The sequence below is a fragment of the Xyrauchen texanus genome, chromosome 36, assembly GCF_025860055.1.
Source record: "Xyrauchen texanus isolate HMW12.3.18 chromosome 36, RBS_HiC_50CHRs, whole genome shotgun sequence".
NCBI classification, from domain to species: domain Eukaryota; kingdom Metazoa; phylum Chordata; class Actinopteri; order Cypriniformes; family Catostomidae; genus Xyrauchen; species Xyrauchen texanus.
In genome coordinates, this window is record NC_068311.1 from 8,016,163 (window position 1) to 8,024,981 (window position 8,819).

Consider the following 8,819-nt stretch of genomic DNA (forward strand, 5'->3'; position numbering starts at 1 on the left):
GCATATCGCCACCTACTGTAGTGTTGTGCAATATTGTTTTATTTAGGATCACTTTCTTTCCGTTATTCCTCTCTTTCTTCTCTTCTTTCGACATTTGTCGAGAGGTTATCATTTTAGAGCTTCTGAGAGCTGGAATCTTTCTCTGTCATATGCTATGCAATTTAGCAGCACGTTTAACCGTCTCAAGGTGACCACATTTACGTACGTATTCTAATGTCATAGTTATATATATATACAGATATGTAATCTCAAAAGATCCTGATGCCATACATATACAGCTGCAGCGTTTACATTCCTCATTTTAAAGGGAATTATCTCATGACTTACATCCATGTGTTTAAAATTCTCTTTTTTTTATTTATTCTTTTTTTTTTTTATAATTTTACTATCTTTCCCAAGGCCCACTGATAATGTTAGTATTTCTTTAATAAAAAAAAAAGTAATAATTTAGTAATATATGATCATTTCCCACCCTGTCTCTGGCCCTCACTGTTAGGATTGGCTAACATCATGCAGACCCTCAAATTCAGACATATTGTACACTCAGTCTGAAGCAAATGAAAAAGCTCCACAACATTTTAAAACAAAAATATAATATGCTGAATCTCTTAAGAGTCCAGAAAACATCTCTGCCCATCTCTGTCACCAAACATGCAGTTTACCAGAGAACAATAGGAGTCATTGTAGGGAGGTAGGCACACAATCGTCTAGGGTGGAAAATACGTGAAAGGACTGATTATACTTCAGTGGAATGCGAGAAGTCTTATTGCAAATCGACAATAATTTAAAAAAAAATATCGATGAATTGGAAAAGAAGCCTGATGTCATTTGCAATAATTAATAATTAAGCCTCGGAGAGGGATACAGGCTGATTGCTGACAGTGGTGCCACGGGAGAGAGATGTTTACTGACGTTGTGTGTGTGTGTGTGTGTGTCTGTCTGTCTTTTGTTTAAGTTAATAATTAAAATATTGTTTATATCGCCATGCCGGTTCTCGCCTCCATCTTTCCATTGAACTGCTTTGCAGATATAAATATAGGGTACAATAGGAGATGACAGTGGCGATAACTTCACCTTGGACCGTGAGCATGCAGTGTAAACAAAGATGCAAATTAATTCCTTACAATCAGCTGTCTCCTAAAAAAATGCTGTTTGCGAGCAGCAGCAAGCCGCCTTCCCCTGGAGTTACGCCATGAAGCGCACATATACGCAGTTGTCATTCACTCTGCTGTGCATAATGGCACCAAAATAAAAACAAAAAACAGAAAGTATGATGAGGCGTTGTGTTCGCCATGCGTGTTTGTGATGACGTAAGATGAAAGCAAATGGGCCGGCTTTCGATAGAATCAACTGAGTGTGTAACCAGACCAACGCTGCCGGGGGGGCACAGAGAATACATTGAAGTCTATGAAGTGACTTTACACCAAAGTGTTTTTCATGTTTTTACTTCACCAATAATGTCTGTGAGAGTACTAAGCAACAAGAAATATTTAAAAACTGTCCAAATTTGTGAAGAAACATTGAACGTCTCATAATTTCTTTTAATTAAATATTACCTTATTGAATATCTGAGACCCCTGTAATTGAACTAATTTAAATTCACCAAGAAAACGCTTAGACCCAAACATAAACGAGTCATTTTATTACTTTCTGCTATACACTCACCTAAAGGATTATTAGGAACACCTGTTCAATTTCTCATTAATGCAATTATCTAATCAACCAATCACATGGCAGTTGCTTCAATGCATTTAGGGGTGTGGCCCTGGTCAAGACAATCTCCTGAACTCCAAACTGAATGTCAGAATGGGAAAGAAAGGTGATTTAAGCAATTTTGAGCGCGGCATGGTTGTTGGTGCCAGACGGGCTGGTCTGAGTATTTCACAATATGCTCAGTTACTGGGATTTTCATGCACAACCATTTCTAGGGTTTACAAAGAATGGTGTGAAAAGGGAAAAACATCCAGTATGCGGTAGTCCTGTGGGCGAAAATGCCTTGTTGATGCTAGAGGTCAGAGGAGAATGGGCCGACTGATTCAAGCTGATAGAAGAGCAACTTTGCCTGAAATAACCACTCGTTACAACCGAGGTATGCAGCAAAGCATTTGTGAAGCCACAACACGCACAACCTTGAGGCAGATGGGCTACAACAGCAGAAGACCCCACCGGGTACCACTCATCTCCACTACAAATAGGAAAAAGAGGCTACAATTTGCAAGAGCTCACAAAAATTGGACAGTTGAAGACAGGAAAAATGTTGCCTGGTCTGATGAGTCTCGATTTCTGTTGAGACATTCAGATGGTAGAGTCAGAATTTGGCGTAAACAGAATGAGAACATGGATCCATCATGCCTTGTTACCACTGTGCAGGCTGGTGGTGGTGGTGTAATGGTGTGGGGGATGTTTTCTTGCCACACTTTAGGCCCCCTTAGTGCCAATTGGGCATCTTTTAAATGCCACGGCCTACCTGAGCATTGTTTCTGACCATGTCCATCCCTTTATGGCCACCATGTACCCATCCTCTGATGGCTACTTCCAGCAGGATAATGCACCATGTCACAAAGCTCAAATCATTTCAAATTGGTTTCTTGAACATGACAATGAGTTCACTGTACTAAAATGGCCCCCACAGTCACCAGATCTCAACCCAATAGAGCATCTTTGGGATGTGGTGGAACGGGAGCTTCGTGCCCTGGATGTGCATCCCACAAATCTCCATCAACTGCAAGATGCTATCCTATCAATATGGGCCAACATTTCTAAAGAATGCTTTCGGCACCTTGTTGAATCAATGCCACGTAGAATTAAGGCAGTTCTGAAGGCGAAAGGGGGTCAAACACAGTATTAGTATGGTGTTCCTAATAATCCTTTAGGTGAGTGTATATGCAACTGCAAGATTTTTATCTCTCTTCCAAAAACATGTTTTCAGTATTTATTGTGCACACCTCTTGCTTTTTTACGTGGCAAACTCATAAAATCGCCCCTCTGTGACACTTTCTTGTCATGTGGAGGCAATTTAGCGCTTGACGCTGGGTTCAGCCTCTAGAACAAAATTAAAACTGCCATGAGAAGTCATCTGTCAGAGGAAAAGATGCTAAATCTAATGACAATTGCCTCAGAATCAGTCTCCCTTGATGCGTTTGATTACACACAGGTGAGCACCCAGCTTAAGTCGATGCGGACCAGGAAGATTATTTTAGTTACTGTTTAGTTTTGTTTCTGTTTTGAGCTATGGTGTTGGTATAGTGTTATCTTTAACTATTCTTTATATTGCTGTTATTCTTAATACTTATATTTGTGTACTAATTTTGTTGTACCACACTGTAAAATGAATGTTCAAATAAAGCATAAAAAAAATTAAATAAATGCGGACCAGGAGGAAGGTTTGAGTTGTCCATCCAGTTCTGTTCATTTTTTTATTATTGTGTTTTGTTCATATTTTAATCGTAGGCTATTTGTTTTTTGTAATATTGCGTTGTTCATGTGTCATGTTTTAGTGGCCTTCGCTGTCACTAAAATATGACATATGACCCAAAAAAAAAAACATTCATCTGATTCCTGTGGTGTCTCTTTTGTTCATCTGTTCTCTTCATAAACAAATAAATGCTGCTATATGCTGGTCTTGTAAATTCATGATTAAAAATGGAAATGTGAACGAAAATAAAAGCTATTAAATATCTTGTCATTAAAATATGAAAATTAAAATGACGGGTAATAATAGATGATGGCGGAATTTTTACGACCCTTTCCATCAAAATGGCGGAAGATGTAAGTATGTGATTTTTTTACTTATTTTTGGTATAGCTGAATTTCAAACATTACAAGTAAACATGCTACTAAGACAGACAGAAAATATGGACAAGTTCTTGAAAAGGTAAAATGCTGACGATGGTTAGCCTATGTGGGATAGGGGTGTGCGTAGATTTTTTTTTAATCGTAAAAAGCGCCATGGCAGAACAAATTTTGGGAAACACTGCTCTACGCATGCGTATTTCGTTGTCAATAACTCTGCCGTTCATTTCCGTTCTGGGCGCTGCTGTTTAAAAACTGATGGTGTTGCGGGATTCTATTGCTTAAAACACTCATCTGTATAGTGTGAAGGAGTGACATTGGAACTACTTTCTTCTGCCACATATTCAGTGTCTTGCTTTAATACAGCCGGAGCCTTCTTTGCGTATTCGTAAATGTCACATTAGAACTAGCAACGGATGCTTGTGCTGCTTTACTCGAGGACTCGCTGAAATAAAAAAGTTAGTGTGTTTGTGCATGTGTGTGAGAGTTTGTATTTGAGGGATCGAAAGAGAGAAACTCGATTCTGGAATTACCATTTTTTGTTACAATTCTCGTCAGAAGTAAACTGTTTGCAAGTGCATCTTTCTTTAATACAGCCAAGCCTTCGTTGCTAATTCAAAAACGTCTTGTTAGAATCAGCAACGGAGGCTTGTGCTGCTCTCTCTCTCTCTCTCTCTCTCTCTCTCTCTCTCTCTCTCTCTCTCTCTCTCTCTCTCTATTTTCAATTTAAAGTACTTTATTGGCATGATTGTGTTTACATACAATATTGCCAAAGCATTAATACACAAAACCGATAATGACCAGATAAATAATAATAATAAAATAGTAACAAATAACAATAAAGATAGAATTAAAATAAGGTGCCAGGTAATGAATCAAATAAAAACTATAATAACAATATACAATATAAAATAAAATGTGCATTTAACAGGACATTATGAACATAAGAAAAATAAAAGTACTGTGAATGAAGTACATTAAGGCAGTAATTGGTTTCTGAGGGTGTGCGTCTCAAAAATTGATTTAGCTGCAACTGATGCATGATGGTCCTCCCCCAGTAACACCAGCATCTGATCGGTTTCTGTTCAACTGGAAAACTGTGGCATGAGGTTTGAGAGTTTGTGGAGGTATTTCTCTCTCACCCCTGTAAATTTCTCGCAGTGAAGGAGAAAGTGTGTCTCTGTCTCTACCTCACCAGTGTCACAGTGAGCACAGACTTGTTCTTCCTTTAGAAGCCATGTTTGTCTGTGTCTGCCTTTTTCTATGGCCAGACTGTGATCACTTAGTCTGTATTTGGTGTGGATCCATCTCTGTTTTGGATCTTTTACAGTGTGGAGATTTTCTGCTAGATTATGTTCTGTTTAGGGTCCGATAACATTCCAATTTGCTTTGGTTTTTACTTTCATTTTCCCAATGGTCCAAATATGAATTTTTGCTTTTTTAAATGATTTGGTTTATTGTGATTTGGTTTTGTTCAGCAGTGCTGGTCTGAAACTGGCGTTTGTTAGTTGTTAGTGGGTTTGTGATTTTCAGAGCCAGCTGACAAAGGGGACTGGTTTTAGGCTTCAGCACTTGGGTTTTAAGGGCTTCATGTTGCAGTGTGTTAGGGGAACTTGAATTTAGGTGTCCAAAATTTGAGGGATAGTTTTTCAATATCTATAATTAGGGGATACCTGCCTAGTTCGGCCCGGCATGCGTTAGTAGGTGTTCTTCTCTGAACTCTTTTCTACAGAATTCTGCAGTCTAAAGTGTCTCTCTCTCTCTCTCTCTCTCTCTCTCTCTCTCTCTCTCTCTGTGTGTGTGTGTGTGTGTGTGTGTGTGTGTGTGTGTGTGTTTTCGAAATGGCGAGCGGGGGTAGCGCGGTGTAGCAGTGTTTTACACTATAGCTATGCGAGACTGATTAAGGCGAAATACAGGTGAAACTCGAAAAATTATCGTGCAAAAGTTCATTAATTTCAGTAATTCAACTTAAAAGGTGAAACTAATATATTATATAGACTCATTACAAGCAAAGTAAGATATTTCAAGCCTTTATTTGATATAATTTGGTTGATTATGGTTTACAGATTATGAAAACCCCAAATTCAGAATCTCAGAAAATTAGAATATTACATGAGATCAATAAAAAAAGGATTTTAAATACAGAAATGTCGGCCCTCTGAAAAGTATAATCATGCATATGTACTCAGTACATAGCCTGTGGCACTGCTGAGGTGTTATGGAAGACCAAGATGCTTCAATAGCGGCCTTCAGCTCTTCTGCATTGTTTGGTCTCATGTCTCTCATCTTTCTCTTGGCAATGCCCCATAGATTCTCTATAGGGTTCAGGTCAGGCGAGTTTGCTGGCCAATCAAGCACAGTAATACCATGGTCATTGAACCAGGTTTTGGTACTTTTGGCAGTGTGGGCAGGTGCCAAGTCCTGCTGGATAATGAAGTCAGGATCTCCATAAAGCTTGTCTGCTGAAGGAAGCATGAAGTGCTCTAAAATGGCTGCGTTGACTCTGGACTTAATAAAGCACAGTGGACCAACACCAGCCGATGACATGGCTCCCCAAACCAACACAGACTGTGGAAACTTCACACTGGACTTCAAGCATCTTGGATTGTGTGCCTCTCCTTTCTTCCTCCAGACTCTGGGACCTTGGTTTCCAAATGAGATGCAAAATTTGCTCTCATCAGAAAAGAGGACTTTGGACCACTGAGCAACAGACCAGTTCTTTTTTTCTTTAGCCCAGGTAAGACGTTTGACATTTGAAGCCCATGTCCAGGACCCGTCTGTGTGTGGTGGCTCTTGATGCAGTAACTCCAGCCTCAGTCCACTCCTTGTGAAGCTCCCCCACACATTTGAATGGCCTTTTCCTGACAATCCTCTCCAGGCTACAGTCATCCCTGCTGGTTGTGCACCTTTTTCTTCCACACTGTTCCCTTCCACTTAACTTTCTATTAATGTGCTTTGATACAGCACTTTGAGAACATCCAACTTCTTTTGCAATTACCTTTTGAGGCTTTCCCTCCTTGTGGAGGGTGTCAATGATGGTTTTCTGCACAACTGTCAGGTCAGCAGTCTTCCCCATGATTGTGAATTCAACTGAACCAGACTGAGAGACCATTTAAAGGCTCAGGAACCCTTTGCAGGTGTTTAGCTGATTAGAGTGTGACACTTTGAGCCTACAATACTGAACCTTTTCACAATATTCTAATTTTCTGAGATTCTGAATTTGGGGTTTTCATAAGCTGTAAGCCATAATCATAAAAATGATATCAAATAAAGGCTTGAAATATCTTACTTTGCTTGTAATGAGTCTATATAATATATTAGTTTCCCCTTTTAAGTTGAATTACTGAAATTAATGAACTTTTGCCCGATATTCTAATTTTTCGAGTTTCACCTGTAAATTGAAACATTAAAAGTTATACATTGATCAAGTCACGGGGGTGCGGCTCTATTTTCCGATTGCGACTCGAGTCTGTGTGTGTGTGGAAGTGCGGGGGAGCACGAGGGCTTTTTTATAACGAAATTGAAATATATGTAGGATATTTTGGACATTGTTTTGACATTCTTAACTGATTTACTTAAACCAATGTCTTTGTTTTAATTGGTAATTTTGTTGTGGTAGACTGTAGGGCTCTTTGAAATAACTGAAATAATTTGGCGAAGTGATGCGGTCAAGACCTGGAACCAATTTATAGCCATGCGTTTCCTTGAAAAATAATTGCACACCTTAGAACGTCCATCAGCCAATCAGAATCAAGCATTCAACAGACCCGTGGTATAACTAATGTTAACTAATGGAGCCTTAAAGTGTTACAGAACAATAATAAAGAATCATAACATTTTCAATCAATATCCCTTACATACTGACTGATTGTTGGCCTTAATATTATCATACACATTATTATGTGTAAAAGATATTTTCTTCTATAATGTCTTGTGCATTTTCCACAGAGCATTTCCTGGGCTTGGACCCTTACCTAGTTAAAAACAAGCTAATTTCAAGACATTGACGTCACGACAGGTCCTCACGTGGGTCACCCAACATGTAAGACCCTCAAAGCTCAAGTCTTTTGGTTACATTTTCGGTTAGGCATTCGGTCGGTCAACCGGACGGAGTTCCCGCCATACTTCTCGTTCATCTGGGAAGCCATTAATGTGGCACTATCCACTCGCCATATTGAATTATGTACCTCACTGAAAGTGTGATTACCTCACCTCACTTGTCACTCAAGGCAAGATAGAAGGCCTCGACTGGGACATATCCTATAGACCACACCAACCAAGAACAAATAAATCAATATGATTAACTGATGAATCTGACAATCTCACTTTAGTTGCCCTCTTCATTTTCACTGTTGAGGGATTCTGTAGAAATTCTGAAGGCCAGATGGGGTGGAGCTCAAACTCAGGCGCAGCTTCAGGCATGCGATTTGTGAAACAGTTTTCACACTTTGCTTGAAAGTATTAAGGAATAAATTATGACTGGATAAACTTTTAGTTTTTCTCTTTTTGTTTGAAGATTAACTAAGAGTGGAAAGCGATTAAAAATAGATAGTCGAAAGGTGATTGAGAATGAAAGGGTGAAAAATATTTATTTATTTGGCATGTTAGGCCAGCAGAGAAGGCTTTACTGTCCCTGAGAAATTGCCACTGATATTTTCGTGTTAAAGCTTCAGCCTCTGCAGTATAATGTACATAAAATGTAAAAATTTAAACATGACATTCTTGCTCAGTGGGGAAGCCTAGCATGGCCATCTGATGGCTTGTCCTTTTTACTGTTAAATGCCCACATTTGTTAATCTGGAGCCCTGTAATCAAAATCAAGTTAGAATACCTCAATGGATACCTGTAATCCTGCCTCAAATTGTGTCCAAACAGTTAGTTTGGTTGAAGGAATCATTATCAGCACTTTATAATCTGAAACAGACTTTGAATTAGGAGTGTGTCTATGATGCCCAACAATGCTGTATTAATCTTGTGTGTGTCTGCGTGTGTGCGTGCATTTGCCTGTGGAAGAGTTATAAGGTTTA